Genomic DNA, 16,389 nt, shown 5'->3' on the forward strand with positions numbered 1-16,389 from the left:
CTAGCTGTGTCATTACTCTGATCACAGCTCCCAATGACAGAGAGCTGTGATCAGTGACACTTGTCACTAGACAGAACGGGGAGATGCTGTTTACATCAGCATCTCCCCGTTCGTCCTCTCCGTGAGGCGATCGTGGGTATCCCCGCGGCGATCGAGTCCGCGGGACCCGCGACCCGACTCACGGAGCTCCCGGCCGGCATGCGCGCGTGCCACCGGTGGCGCGCAAGCAATGGCACAGCCGGGAATTCAAATGGACGTACAGGTATGCCCATTTGCCCAGCCGTGCCATTCTGCCGACGTACATCGGCGTGCGCCGGTCGGGAACTGGTTAAGAGATATTCAGTATTTCTGCTGTCGGTGACGTCACCGGCGCATGTGCTCTAACGGAACGACATACTCGTGCTGTTCCTTCAGAGCTGTGTGCGCGGGAGTGATGTCATCATGACTCTGGACACTCTCGCAGTCGGAGCACTCAAACTCAGAAGGAAGACTGAGTGAAGATGGAAGCCCTGTCAGCTGTGACAGCGTGCCACTGGAGGGCTTCATTTCAAGGTTAGTCTTTCATAATGTGCTAGTATGTGGTGCATTTTGCAGGGAGAAGGATTTTTTTTTTTTTGTGTAAAGTTTACTTCTGCTTTAAGCTTGATGGAATTATTGAAATCTGTAGGGGTGCATAGGTTAAGAGCAGCATACAAACCAGGATTTTAGCACACAGTGAATTTGTTTTCTAAGTAAGGATCCCAAACCTTAGGGCTTATGTATCGCTTAAAATTGCTTATAATAAAAGAATAAAGAATAAAAAATCGACAGCTCACCAATAATTTTTAATTTCTGAAATCAACATCACTGCAATGACCCCCTATCTAACAATTTAAATCTAACTGCATTTTTATAAAGTTAAAATATGTTAATTATATATGCACAGCCTGAAAACTTATTTTACATGGGAAAGCAAATGGGAGGTGATGGGAGTTAATGAGTTAGGGTAATGGCACAGAAGTATCTGCTGCTTATGTGGGGTTTTAAACAACATAAGCTAGGGTGTGCACTGTTATATTAATAATCCCCACTGACTCCTAGTATTAAAGTGTATATAACCTGGTAAATGTATTTTTCAGTATGTTTGGCATCATGCCTCGCCAAATGCAATTTCCTAAACAAATAATTTTGTATTTACACAAGTATTTGAGTGTTATTCTGTTTTTTTTTAAGTTTATTGTTAATGATTAGTAAAGCTATTCTCTTAGGTGCTCAGTTAATCTAATTATAGATCAGTTTGAGGATTAGTCCACCTCACTTGTCAGGTTTTCATATTCTTACTACTAGAAAAACTTGTTTTCCTGCAGAATTCCTATTGTACAATTCTTGGTGCGGCGGATGTGTTTTTTTTTTTCTGTACTTCCTTTTCACTATATGGCATTGTGATTCTGCACAGTAAATCATGTGCATAGACTTTATTAGTCAAGACTGAACAGAAGTTGTGCTACTTCCTTAAATTTAAGCCAAGGCTGTCTAAACCACAGGACCTAGGATTAAAGGCTGGGTGAGTAATTGCTGGAAAATTAATTGTAGTAAACTGAAATGTCACTACACCATGAATTCTGATTTAAAACTTTGATTGAATGGAGCATACCAGCAACTATGGCAATAGAAACAAGAGCTGATAGTGTACATCTGGTGTCACTTTTCTGGAAAGATGTATGTTATAGTGTATTAACTACTGAACCATTCTTTTGTGGTGGTATAGATTTAAATAGTATCCACTTTTGACATGTTGTCTGGTTAAACCGGAGTTCCAGCCGGTTTTGTGTTTATTAAAAGTCAGCAGCTACAAAAAGTGTAGCTGCTGACTTTTAATTAGGGATGAGCCGAACACCTCCCGGTTCAGTTCGCAGCAGAACATGCAAAAAATTTGTTCGAACACTGTTAAAGTCTATCGAACGCGAAAAATCAAAAGTGCTAATTTTAAAGGCTTACGTGCAAGTTATTGCCATAAAAAAGTGTTTGGGGACCCGGTTCCTGCCCCAGGGGACATGTATCAATGCAAAAAAAAGTTTTAAAAACTGCAGTTTTTTTGGGAGCAGTGATTTTAATAATGCTTAAAGTGAAACCATAAAAATGAAATATTCCTTTAAATATCGTGCCTGGGGGGTGTCCATAGAATGCCTGTAAAGTAGCGCATCTTTCCTATGTTTATAACAGTGCCACAGCAACATTTCTAAAGGAAAAAATGTAATTTAACACCGCGGCTGTAATGTATTGTCGGATCCTGGCAATATAGATAAAAATACCCCAAAAAATTGGCTCTATGGGAAACGCAAAAATCTGTGGTATTGACTTACCCTGAGTTTGTGACTTCTTTTAATAGGGTAATTGACGTTCCTGCACACTCCGCTTCTGCTGCCAAGTGCCTCATGTCCATCAGAGTACGAGAACTGTTGAATTCCATACTCTGGCAGCAGAGGTTGCTTGGAACAATGAGGCCCTTGTGGCTGCTATTTCTCATGGTCTCTCAGATACATCAAGGATGAGATGGTAGCCCGAGATATACCCACTGAGCTGGAGAGGTTGATCACGTTTGCCCTCCTCATTGACTCCAGATTCAGAGAAAGACTCCCTTTTAAAGAGCGCTAGCGGAAGCTTCCTGTACATTTGTCTCCGAAATATGCAGTCCCATCCTTGCCTCCCTCACCTCCCATGCCTCCTGGTACCGAGTCGGTCTGTGAAGATGAATCCATGCACTTTGGCCTCACGCGTCTCTCTGCGGATGAGAGAACCCTTAGGAGGAAGGAGAGATTGTGCCTTTATTGTGGCCAGGCAGGTCACTTTTTGAAGTCTTGTCCTACCTGTCCAGGGAACACCCGAACGTTGAGGTTCTGTCATGGACAGACCTTAGGTGATGTTGTTTCATCCTCAGTTATCCAGAAGGATAAGCCCCTGGTTTCGGTTACCCTTTCTTGGGCTGAGTCGTCCGTCAAGATACAGGCTTCAATCGACTCTGGGGCTGCAGGCCTGTTCATTGATGCTGCCTTTGTATCGAAGCACTTGATTCTGCTGCAGCTGCGTGACACTCCACTTTGCCATTGAGGCTCTTGACGGAAGACCTCTACAGCCTGCCCATGTGACTCGTGAGACTGTTCCATTGTCCATGGCCGTAGAGGCTCTTCACCATGAGATAATCCAATTCCAAGTTATTTCCTCACCTAAGTTTCGCTGGTTATTGGTTATCCTTGGTTACAGAGGCACAACCCCTCTTTTGATTGGCTCCGTGCTGAGGTTCTTTTCTGGTCGCCACAATGCAGCAAGACATGCTTCCAGAAGGTAGCCAAGGTCCTGTGCACCTCTTCACTCTCCTCCCTGCCAGAGAAGTACCGCGATTTTAGCGATGTCTTTGACAAAGGTCAAGCCGGTAGTTTACAGTTGTAAATAAAGTTGTGCTAAATTAAAAAATCTCTTATAAGAGACCAAGTGGGAGTGAAACAAACAAAATAAATCAATCGAATAGTACAAACATATGCAATAAATAAATTGAATATTGAAAATAGGTGTCCATATGCATCAATAGTGCATTAAAATAAAAATATGAAAATAGAATGAATGTCCATATACACCAATAGTGCAAGAAATAATGTTCTTTAAAATTGTGTACACAATTGATAAGTGTGTGGAGGAATGGGTAAATTTGGGCACTGAGGAACACAACAGGTAAGGATTCCGGGTGACCACCTTCGCCCTTTAATTCCACAACTGACAAAAAAGGGGTCTCAACCTGGAAGTAAAGCTCTATATGTGTTGCTGCTTTATTTTATTCTAAGCGAGGTATTCTCTTATTTTTATATTTACAAGCCGGTAGTTTACCTCCACACCGGTCGTACGATTGCGCAATTGACCTTCAACCTGGTGCCATACCCCCTCGTGGCCGGGTTTACCCTTTGTCGGTCTTGGAGGATAAGGCCATGGAGGAGTATGTTGCAGACGCACTTTTTCGAGGTTTCATCCGCAAATCCTCGTGTCCTGCTGGTGCTGCTTTCTTCTTTGTGAAGAAGAAGAGTGGTGAACTGAGACCTTGTATTGATTTATAGGGGTCTCAATCATTTCACAATTAAGAATGTCTATCCGATTCCGTTGATTACGGAGGTATTTGACCACCTCATTGGAGCAATAGTTTTCACAAAGCTTGATTTGAGAGGGACATACAATCTCGTGAGGTTTAAGGAGGGCGATGAGTGGAAACCTGCGTTTAATACCAGAACAGGCCATTATAAGTACCTCGTAATGCCTTTTGGCTTTTGTGATGCCCCGGCAATTTTCCAGGAATTTATTAAGGATGTCCTCCGAGATTTGTTGCAGTTATGTGTGGTGGTTTATCTTGACGATATCTTCATATTTTCCAAGTCCCTGGAGAGCCACCACACAGATGTCTGTCGTGTGCTTCAGAAACTAAGAGAGAACAATCTCTATTGTAAATTGGAGAAGTGAGAATTCCATCGTAAAACAGGTTAAATTCCTGGGTTATGTCATTTCCACTCCTGGTTTTTCGATGGACCCAGAGATTTACATCCTCTGCAGCGTTTGCTTGGCTTTGCCAACTATTATCGGAAGTTTATTCGTCAATTCTCGTCTCTGGTCAAGCCCCTGACTGATATGACCAGAAAGGAAGGTAACCCACAGAGTTGTTCTCCGGAGTCCATTAAGGCCTTTGAGAGTTTCAAGGCTGTCTTTGTTTCTGCTCCTGTGTTGACATATCCTGATCCTACGTTACCTTTTATCCTTGAGGTTGATGCTTCTGAGACTGTAGTTGGCACCCATCTGTCTCAACGTCCTACTTCTGAGAGCACTATGCATCCTTGTGGCTACTTTTCCCAGAAATTGTCATCTGCCTAGTGCAATTACGAGATTGGTGACAGAGAGCTGTTAGCGATCATTTTATCCCTGAAAGAATGGAGACCTCTCCTCGAAGGTACCACTGTGCCGGTTCTCATTCTTACTGACCATAAGAATCTCACATTCTTGTCTGAGGCTAAACGCCCCTCTCCCAGAAGGGCGCGATGAGCTCTTTTATTGTCTAGTTTAAATGACATTGTCTCATTCTTACCCGGTACTAAGAATGTAAGGGCTGACGCTTTGTCGCGACAATTTTCCTCCACTTCCAAGATAGAGTTGATTCCGGTTCCTGTGATCCCTCCTGATCGTATTCAGGCTACGGTTCGCACCAGTCTCACTTCTCCTTTGGGTGACAAAATTCTTGCTACTCAGGTCCATGCTCCTCCTGAGAAACCTTGTGACCCCTGCTTTGTCCCAGAGAGTCTCCGTACTGCCGTGCTCCAGACTTCCCATTCTCCCAAGGCTGCTGGCCACCCTGGGAAGAATCAACTCTTTTGGGTCATTTCCCAACAATTCTGGTGGCCTAGTCTACGTGCTGATGTAACCGCCTTTGTAGCTGCCTGTTCAGTGTGTGCTCAGAGTAAGACTCCACGACACCTTCCAGTGGGTCTTGTACAACCCATACCCAATGGTGGGAGGCCCTGGACCCACTTATCTGTGGATTTCATTGTAGAGTTACGCAACTCCCAGGACAACACAGTTATCCTTATGGTGGTTGACCGGTTCTCAAAAATGTCCTATTGTATTCTACTTAAGAAGTTGCCCACATCTAAGGAACTAGCTTCCATTTTTGCTTGGGAGATCTTTCTCTTACATGGGCTACCCAAGGTGATTGTCTCGGACAGGGGCAGTTAGTTTGTGTCCTGGTTCTGGCGAGCCTTTTGTGCACAGTTGGGAATTCAGTTTGCTTTCTCCTCTGCGTATCACCCACAGTCTAATGGGGCTGCAGAACGAGCCAATCAGTCCTTGGAGCAATTCCTACGTTGCTATATTTCTGACCATCATAACAACTGGTCAGACCTCTTACCATGGGCGACGTTTGCTCACAATAGTGCCTTGAATTCTGCTTCCCAATTGTCCCCATTTATGGCGAACTATGGTTTCCAACCTTCCGTGTTGCCTGACTCATTTGTTCCGCAGAGTATTCCTGCGTTAGAGGAGCATCTCTGTGGTCTTCGTTCCACTTGGGCACAAGTCCAGGAGGCTTTGTGACATGCTAATGGGTACAGACTGTATGCTGACCCCAGACGCCTGCCTGCGCCTCCCTACCAGGTTAGGAACAGGGTCTGGCTGTCATCTCGCAACCTCCAACTTCGTGTTCCCTCTCTGAAGTACGCACCTCGGTTTATTGGGCCTTTCCGTACTCTTCGCAGGATTAACCCAGTGGCTTACGCGTTAGACCTTCCTTCAAATATGCGTATTTCGAATGTAATTCATATCTCCTTATTTAAAACCTTTGGTCTGCAACCGCTTTACCACCTCGATGTCTCATCCTCACCCTGTACAGGTTGAGAACCATGAGGAGTATGAAGTACTGTCCATTGTTGACTCCCCTAGGTTCCGTGGGCGCATACATTACCTGGTGCATTGGAAAGGTTACGGTCCGGAAAAACGCTCTTGGTCTCATCCTCGGACGTACATGCCCCTGTTCTCTTCCGTGATTTCCATAGACTTTTTCCCCTCAAGCCTGGTGGTCCTCCGAGGGGGAGGGGTCATTGAGGAGGGGGTACTGTCAGGGCTGGGCTCAGCCCTTCTGTCTCAAAGCTGACCACTCAGATGTTGGCTAATTGCCAGCTCCTTTCTCTCCACAGTGACTCACCTGTTGATGATATCCTGCTCCTCAGTCCTGCCTACTTAAGCCGTCCAGTCCAGATGATCTCTGCCTTCGCCTTGGTCACATCTCTAGAGATGCTCTCCTGTGTTCCTGCTAAATACTTCCTTCTGGCTCTAGATCCTGCTTGCTGTTCTGCTACGCTCATCTCTGGCTCTCTGACGTTTTGGCTTGTCTGACTATCTGTTCCAGTTCCTGAACTCTGGCTATGTTTTGACTATGTTTACTCTGCTTACCTTTTTGTATTATTATTAAACAAGTGTGATTTAACTGTATTTCTGTCTCAGTCTGATTCATGGTTTTTGACAGCATGTTAGGGTGTTGCTGTGCATTTCTCGGCACTGCACGTCTGTTAAAAAGATGTGTTGTGTGTATCAGCCACCCCAGCACCCCCCTAAGATAATTCATTCCAAACAATATATAATGGGCAAAAAGATATGTGATTAATAATTTTTTTTATCATAAAAATATAAATGAAGTTAAAGCCCAGTGAAAAAAAAGAAAAAAAATTGAATTGTAAAGTTCAGTCTTAAGTAGCGCAAAATCTCAAGTGACTTGTGCTTGTCCAAAGTGACTAAGTTTAGCCACAGATGTGCAGTGAATCAAGTGACTTCCCTGCTCCCCTTCAGTTCCCCACTCACCAGATCCTTGCACCCCTGCAGGGGTAAAACGCATGTAGTGAGTGTAGTGGCAGTACCCAGAGCAAACGCCTCCTCCTTGGCTCAGCGGACACTGGGGTATCCAGATCCTTCTACCCCTCCTGGGGTGAATCGCTCCCAAAAGGTAAGATTACAGAAATCACCTCTTCCGTGGCGAACCGCAGGATACCCTCATGGATGAAAGAGCAGCAGCCTAGCCTATACCTAAGCGCGGAATACAACAATTTATATATACAGTGCAAAACGTGTTAGCAGTTCCTTTCTTTCCCCCACTGCCTGCTTGATGTTTTTACTCGGTTTATTGGAAATTTTTTAATAAAAGTGGTTTCAGCAGTGCAACCACCTACAGTGCCTAGCAAAGTAATCACCCCCTTGGCTTTTTACCTATTTTGTTACATTACAGCCTTTTAGTTCAATGTGTTTTTTAATCTGAATTATATGTGATGGATCAGAACACAATAGTCTAAGTTGGTGAAGTAAAATTAGAAAAATATATACATAAAACTATTTTTCACAAATAAAAATCTGACGCCAAAACTCACCGACCGGGCAAGGAGGGAATTAATCAAAGAGGCAGCACAGAGACCAAAGGTAACCCTGGAGGAGCTGCAGAGTTCCACAGCAGAGACTGGAGTATCTGTACATAGGACGACAATAAGCTGTACGCTCCATAGAGTTGGGCTTTATGGCAGAGTGGCCAGAAGAAAGCCATTACCTTAAGCAAAAAACAAAATGGCACGTTTTGAGTTTGTGAAAAGGCATGTGGGAGACTCCCAAAATGTATGGAGGAAGGTGCTCTGGTCTGATGAGACTAAAATTGAACTTTTTGGCCATCAAAGAAACCACTATGTCTGGCGCAAACTCCTCACATCACCCAAAGAACACCATCCCCACAGTGAAACATGGTGGTGGCAGCATCATGCTGTGGGGATGTTTTTCAGCAGTCAGTACTGGAAAACTGGTCAGGGTTGAGGGGAAGATGGATGGTGCTAAATACAGGGATATTCTTGAGCAGAACATGTACCACTCTGTGTGTAATTTGAGGCTAGGACGTAGGTTCACCTTCCAGCAGGACAATGACCCCAAACACACTGCTAAAGCAACACTTGAGTGGTTTAAGGGGAAACATGTAAATGTGTTGGAATGGCCTAGTCAAAGCCCAGACCTCAATCCAATAGAAAATCTGTGGTCAGACTTAAAGATTGCTGTTCACAAGCGCAAACCATCCAACTTGAAGGAACTGGAGCAGTTTTGCAAGGAGGGATGGGAAAAAATCCCAATGATAAGATGTGGCAAGCTCATAGAGACTTATCCAAAGTGACTTGGAGCTGTGATAGCCGCAAAAGGTGACTCTACAAAGTATTGACTTTAGGGGGGGTGAATAGTTATGCACATTGACTTTTTCTGTTTTGTCCTATTTGTTGTTTACTTCACAATAAAAAAAAACCATCTTCAAAGTTGTGGGCATGTTCTGTAAATTAAATGATGCAAATCCTCAAACAATCCATGTTATTTCCAGGTTATGAGACAACAAAACACGAAAAATGCCAAGGGGGTGAATACTTTTGCATGGCACTGTAGACTTCCTTTTTCATTAAATGGAGGATCGTGTCGTGTGGTAGTTAGCCTACCAAAGATGAGCGCGATGAGGATTGGCTCAGTTTCATGCTGACCTCTGTAATGCATGTCTAGGTCTAAGTGTATTGCAGGCCTCACGGCTTAGTTTCATTTGTGAGTGAAGAGTAGTCTGTGGGAACGGAGGATCAGGTAAGTAAAAGTGCTTTTTCTGGTCCCATAGACACAAAACAATATTTAACCCTTGCAGTAAGGGGACAGCTCCACTGCATGGAAGGATTTTTATGTTCCCCAGAATTGAGCTTTAATATTTTTTGCAGATCTTTGTTTTTTGATCAAAGACTTTGCTATAAAATGTGTTAATCATTGCTATATTATCCTTAAAAGTGAATGTAGTGTTTCTTCAAATCAAATCATGTGATTAGGCATTGTAGGGGTTATAAAGCTAGCTATTGTGTTGCAGTAATTGCAGACACTGTGATCAGGAAAAGAGATGAAGAGCCTGCAGAAAACACATGAAGTACAATGTAATACGTAAGCACAGGCACCTTGACAACAGAAGCACCTGATAATTAGTCATAACCTCTTATTCACAATAGACAGGATGTCCAAACAGTACAAGGTGCTCTTCCATGAACATGTCTCTGGAAAATTAGGATATTGTAGAAGATACTTGAAACCCCAAATAGACTTGACCTTTCTTTTTTTTTTTCAGCTAATGCTTTTAAAATTGCTAATGTTAGTATTTGCAGGGCCCTGAAAATCCTTTATATGTATACAGCAATGTGCATAGATGTGATCAATTGCATCTTCAGCTCTGGAAGATTACCCCACTTCATGACCAGGCCACTTTTTTTGCGATAACATTTTTGCCCCCCCAAATAGAGCTGGTATTTGATCACTTCTGCGTTTTTTTATTTTTATTTTTTGCGCTATAAACAAAAAAAAAGCACATTTTGAAAAAAATATATATTTTTTTTACTTTCTGCTATAAAACATATCCATTAAAAAAATGTAAAAAATGTAATTTCTTCACCAATTTAGGCCAATGTGTATTCTGCTACCCATTTTTGGTAAAAAAAATCCCAATAAGCGTATATGGATTGGTTTGCGCAAAAGTTACTCTACAAATTATGTGATATATTTTTGGAATTTTTATTTATTCATTTTTTTACTAGTAATGGTGGCGATCAGCGACTTGCAGCGGGACTGTGATATTGCTGTAGACAAGTTGGACATTAACTGACACTTTTGACATATTTTTTTTTAGGGACTAGTGACACTAATTCAGTGATCTGTGCTAAAAAAATTATGCACTGTCACCATACTAATGACACTGGCTGGGAAGGGGTTAACATCATGAGGCGATCAAAGGGTTAACTGTGTGCCTAGCTAGTGTTTTAGTGTAGTGTGGGAGGTATTTTAACTAGGGGAAGGCATGGATCCATGGCTCTGCTTTGCAGGAACACAGGACACATTCCTTCCTTACTGACGGAACCACAATCTGCCTTTTTTAAATAGGCAGACTGGTGTTCTATCTGTGTACCAAAAGATCAGCGGGTGTCGGTGGACATGGAGTCCGTGGGACATGCTGATCAGCTCCCGATGTGTAGAATCACAGCAGGAGCGAGCCGCCAGCAGAGCAGACTCGCGCCCGCTACCAGGAAGTGCAGGATCACATGTATATATACATAATTCTGCGCAGTGCAGCCGCCCTGTAGCAGTAAAACTGCTACAGGGTGGTCGGCAAGTGGTTAATTTGGTTTAGCAAAAGTAAAATTGCTATGTACTGTGCGAAGTACACATTTCTTAAAGGGTTTACAAGGGAATTATTGCCGGGTGCACACTGCTAGCTTTTCTTTTATTCATTCAACCTAGCGGGGTAAATGAGTAAACTGGCAGATCACTGTACCAGGAACTTCAGACCAGGCATTTTGTAACTTTGAGAACATTTAGGCCCCTTTCACATGTGCAGATCCGAATTAAGACATCCGCTTGCTCAGCAGGGATCGCTCCGTTGATCACCGCTGAGCCAGTCGGTGACAAGTCCATCTCTGCACACTGTGAAGAAACGGACCTGTCAGGTCTCTGCACTCCTCTATGGGGGGGATCAAATGAAAATGGGCCGCCGGTCTGTTTTCATCCAATCTGATCCACCAGACGGATGGAAAATAGGGTTTCCATCCGTCCTGGATTTTGTGGAGCGGATCAGTGCGGATCGGATGTCAGCAGGCATGTCACCGCTGACATCCGTCACTCCATAGAGATGTATGGAGCGACCGTTCAGGTCCGCTGAAAAAACTGACAGGCGGATGTGAACGGTCCGCACGTGTGAAAGGGCCCTTACTGAATTCCTTGCACATACAGAATTAACATGACAGTGTTTCAAAAGATCCTTCCATACACAACTTTAGTTCATCCTACCTTAGGCTGTCCAGTTCATACCTTCTAGATAAGAAAATTACTTTCATAAGAGTCCACATCCAACTTATGGTACCCGAACTTGGTACCCCAAAAGGAAGGCCATGTTTCTTAAAACTGCTTCACATGGTGCAGCATTCCCTCCTCTCTATTTCCATGTGGAAGGGTGAACTCTCTATAGTGGGGGTCGGTAACCCGTTGATTGCGGTCCACTTGTTGACCACCTGCAGGTGACTGGTAGACCGCGAACAGGTTCCTGTGCCGCCGACCCTTGCCTTCTAGGTGCCGGTCCATTTCTTTCCTCCCAGCCTCCTCTGCGGCTCCGCTGCACATTCTATGTCCCGGTATCTCTCTCTATCTCTCCCACCCCCACCCTCCTCCGCACATTCTATGTCCCGGTATCTCTCTCCCTCCCTCCTGCCTCCAGCCTCCTGCGTGGGGGGGGGGGGGTGATGTGAAGGGGGCGGAGGACATTGTTATGGGCAGGGTCACCCCCATAGCAGTGTCTTTTACCATCCTTAGCATCACCCCCCTGAACCCTGCATTCTGAGCCTAATACACTTAACCCTGAATTGTGAGTGCAACACATTCCTGAACCCTGCATTCTGAGCGCAATGCACACCCTGAACCCTGCATTCTGAGCGCAACATATCCCTGAACCCTGCATTCTGAGCGCAACGCATCCATCAACCCTGCATTCTAAGCAGTACTTGCTTTGGCTGCTGAACATGAACTGTTTATTGAAACACGTACACAGAGATACACTCAGAGGACAAGCTCCCTTCCTTTGCATAATGACTTCATTAGTGTTTTGATAAAGTAGATCTCATCCCTCGAATACAAAAAAAACCTCACTAACATATGCTTTATTACAACACAGTGCAAACTAGTAACACGAAGCAGTGTTCCCCCCAACAGCAGGCACCTGCCTACAAACTTGTAGGCCCTTGTAGGGCTAATCATTAGGTTTGCTTTAATCCAGTTTACTCGTGTAGGGAAAGCAACATGTTTGCTTTAATCCCCCTCCTCTCAGATCAGCTACAAAGAAAATACTCATTATTTTTGGGTATGGGGGAACATTATGTGACTCCATGTGGCAATGCTGGATTGATTGTCAAGCATCTGTGCTGCACCCCAAAAAAGTAGTCCAGTATAATCTATGACTTGGCATGGCATAGCTTATAAAGAAAGGCATCTCCCGCTCCTGGTAGTTGAATAGAGTAGAAAGGAAGCAAAGGAAAGGTATGTGAGGACCTGGTTATTTGAACTTATGTTGACAAAGCACAAGTTCACTTTAAAAGAAGCTGAACTATGGGAGATGTGCTCAAAGTACGGAGACAGAGAGAAAAGAACTAGTCACCAGTAGTGCCCGGTGTCCCCCTGCAGTTAATCTTTTCCCCATTAGTGACTTAGAAAGCCTTGCTCTGCACTGTGTCTGTGTGGAAGTGACCATCTTGGTAGAGGCAGGGCTTTGCTTCCTCATGTCAGAACCTCTAAACAAGGAAAACTGTGAGCAGGACTATAGTGAAATCGCCAAATCTTATAAATCTACTGAGAGTTGTAGTCAGAGGTACAGTACATTACCTTCAGCTCTTACAATGCATACTGCTATGATGCTGTACACTTAGGAGTGCCTAGGTACACTAGGAGTGTACAGCTTTTTATAGGAGGAATTCCATACTAAATGTACATTTTTTTACGAGTGCTGCTTAAACCTAGTTATCCCTTGTAGATTTTACCTATAGCATAGCAGAGTTTCACTTTTTGCGTTCGTGTCCACATTGAGGGCAAACTTTAATATTTCTGTTTTTGGGGTATTATTTTTCATACCTGATATTTATGGTAGCACATTCAGATTTAGATGACTGTTGATCCATATTTCATGGTGGCATTTCACATATACAGATACTGACTATCTTTATGTCAAACAATGCAGGTAGCTTTTTGCTGAAGGGCTGGTTTGATGGCAGTATTTTTTTTTTTAAATGATCCTGTAATGATTTCAAACCATTTGAGAGCAGCTGGCTTTTTTTTTTTTAATCTTCATCATTTTGTCCACTAATGGTTTATTCCTATTAACAAAGAAAGGTACATTTTACTATTGGAACTTTCCCTTTTGATGATTCCACGCTCATTACTTCAGGACTCTACTCAGCTTCTGTTCTGTGAGAAGGACCTGCACGGCTGCAGTAAAAAGTAAATGGTCTGGTAGCCCTGCCTTGCCTATTGTATACCTGTTTTACACATCCTGTTGTATACCTCCCAACTTTGTGAGATGGAAAAGAGGCATTATAGCACAAAGTATATAGGCAAAGGACACACCCCTGCCATACCTCCAGTAACATGGACCTTGAGGATTAATGTGCAAAAAATTTGCGGTTTAATCCAATTTTTATTTAAATCACCATTTTTTCTTTATTCTGGCTTTTGAAAACAACAAATATATAATTTAAGATTTTAAGATTAAAGGTTTAGTGCAGTAAAACACTTTTAATAGTTAAATAATACAATAATATTTTTATAGAGATCCTTCTATCAGGCCAAAAAGAGGGACTACTTTGGAAGAAATAGGAACAAAGGCTTTTGGTTCCAAAAGAGGGACAGTCCCTTCAAATAAGGGACAGTTGGGGGGTATGTGGCAGCACAGTAAGGCCCCGTTCACACTAGTGATTTGGAATCATGAGAAGAATTAGCGTGATTCTGCCCCTGATTTTAAATCGCAATAAAATTGTGGCAAAACACATGACGTGCATTTTGGGTACCATTTATCCTTAACCAATTCCCACTTGGCCTATAGCAATTTGACGGCCGAGCGGGATTTTGGTTGTTCTCCCAGAATGAGCCACACTTGCGACGGGTGCAATCAGTCACTGGCTGTGTCCACCAGACACTGTCAGTGACTGATCAGGATACCAGTCCGCTGCCGGTGCCATGTAGTCGCTGTGTCCAATCACAGCAGATCACGTGACAATTGTAAGCATGAATGACTTCCTTTTATGCCATTCATTGTTACAATTGTGTTTTTAGCTGTGATTGGTCACAGTAATCACATGGTACAGACAGGGCCAATCACAGCCCATCTGCACTATGTGATTAACTGCAAGTAATCACAACAAGACAAACTAAGTGAATCAATTTCATTCAGAAAAATGTTTGCTTATAGCAATGAAATTCACTGCTATAAGCAATCATAATGTGAAAAAAAACCCTGATCACTTCCCCAGAGTAGTACAATGTTACTACGGTAACATTATATTGCTCTGGTCACAGTGTGTTAAAAAAAATCAGAACAAAAGAAATGTAATTAAAAAAAAAAAAAATCAATGTCCCCGGTCGCCGCCACACCAGTTATATGATGGATATGTACTGCACTGGTGACAGAATGTGAAAAAAAAAATTGTGAACATTTTTTAATGTCTTAATTTTCCCAAAAATTATGACAAAAAATGACAACTTCAAAAAACTTGCCATGCCTCTTACTAAATACCTTGGACTGTCTACTTTCCAAAAAGGGGTCATTTCGGGGGTATTTGTACTGTCCTGACATTTTTGGGCCTCAAGAAATGAGATAAGGCGTCAGTACATCATAAATGATAGATTTTTCAGATATATATCATCATTTGTGGACTCTATTACTTTCCTACAGACTAGGTAATCTATACTGATTTGGGTTATTTTCACAAAAGAAATGAAGCAAAATACATTTTGGCCTAAATTTATGAAGAACAATTATTTATCTGCAAAATTTTTTAACAAACGAAAAAACACGACTGCAAAAACAGTCTAGAAGATTACTATAGGTCCTACAGAACCCATCCTTACTTGATCAAAGACTTTGTCATGATATCTAATTATAGTTATATGCTGCCCTTATAAAGGGGTGTATTGTTCCTTCAAATACAATCCTGGAATTGTAGCCTTTATAAAGCTAGCTTTTCTGTTGCAGAGATTACAGACATTGTAATCTAGATATGATAAATCTGCAGAAAATATGGAATGCACTGATGTTTTTAAGTGTGTGCTTTTAAATATACACTAAATTGCCAAAAGTATTGTGACGCTGGCCTTTACACGCACATGAACCTTAATGGCATCCCAGTCTTAGTCCGTAGGGTTCAATATTGAGTTGGCCCACCCTTTGCAGCTATAACAGCTTCAACTCTTCTGGGAAGGCTGTCCACAAGGTTTAGAAGTGTCTATGGGAATGTTTGACCATTCTTCCAGAAGTGCATTTGACCTTTTGGACAATTTCATGCTCCCAACTTTGTGGGAACAGTTTGGGGATGGCCCCTTCCTGTTCCAACATGACTGAGCACTAGTGCACAAAGCAAGGTCCAAAAATACATGGATGAGTGAGTTTGGGGTGGAGGAACTTGACTGGCCTGCACAGAGTCCTGACCTCAACCCATAGAACACCTTTGGGATGAATTAGAGCAGAGACTGCGAGCCAGGCCTTCCCGTCCACATCAGTGCCTGACCTCACAAATGTGCTAATGGAAGAATGGGCAAACATTCCCATAGACACATTTCTAAACCTTGTGGACAACTTTCCCAGAAGAGTTGAAGCTGTGATAGCTGCAAAGGGTGGGCCAACTCAATATTGAACCCTTTGGACTAAGACGCCATTAAAGTTCATGTAAATAATTAGATCAATCTGTGGGAATGTTGAAGAATCAAGCAGTGTTTCAAGGTTCAATTTTGTTTTTCACCAAATGTCAAGCATTTGTTTTAGTTTCTGCTTCCCACAAAGCTTTACAATCTCAGTCTCTATTCACATACAGAGTAGGCCCAGCTTTTCAGTGGAAAATAATGACCACGTACTTGTTTGATTGTAAAAGCACACAGAAATATCCAAGGCAAACCCATGGAAACCACTTATAGCAACAGAAAACAAGCTGGTTTGTTTGTTCATACTTTTGCACACAGCGTTTGCTAATTATTATAGCAATTGGCTATATTATCTTAATCAAGCAGTTGCAAAATGAGCAATTTGCCAATTGCCACTTTTTTAACTCCTTG

General features: G+C 42.8%; 1 protein-coding gene across 6 annotated transcripts in view; it reads left to right on the forward strand.

Annotated features, from left to right (window-relative positions):
• RPH3AL (rabphilin 3A like (without C2 domains)) overlaps positions 1 to 16,389 on the forward strand; it is a 290,823-nt gene that overhangs the window by 66,953 nt on the left and 207,481 nt on the right. Inside the window, exon 1 of one of the 6 annotated variants that reach the window (XM_073615155.1) lies at positions 1,451 to 1,543. The exons of the other annotated variants lie outside the window; for them this stretch is intronic. The gene's annotated coding sequence lies outside the window, so the exon portion shown is untranslated. Of the gene's footprint in view, positions 1 to 1,450; positions 1,544 to 16,389 lie in introns of those variants that run through there. 6 annotated transcript variants of the gene reach the window in all.

Source organism: Aquarana catesbeiana, linkage group LG02, assembly GCF_042186555.1.
Source record: "Aquarana catesbeiana isolate 2022-GZ linkage group LG02, ASM4218655v1, whole genome shotgun sequence".
In the NCBI taxonomy this organism is placed as follows: domain Eukaryota; kingdom Metazoa; phylum Chordata; class Amphibia; order Anura; family Ranidae; genus Aquarana; species Aquarana catesbeiana.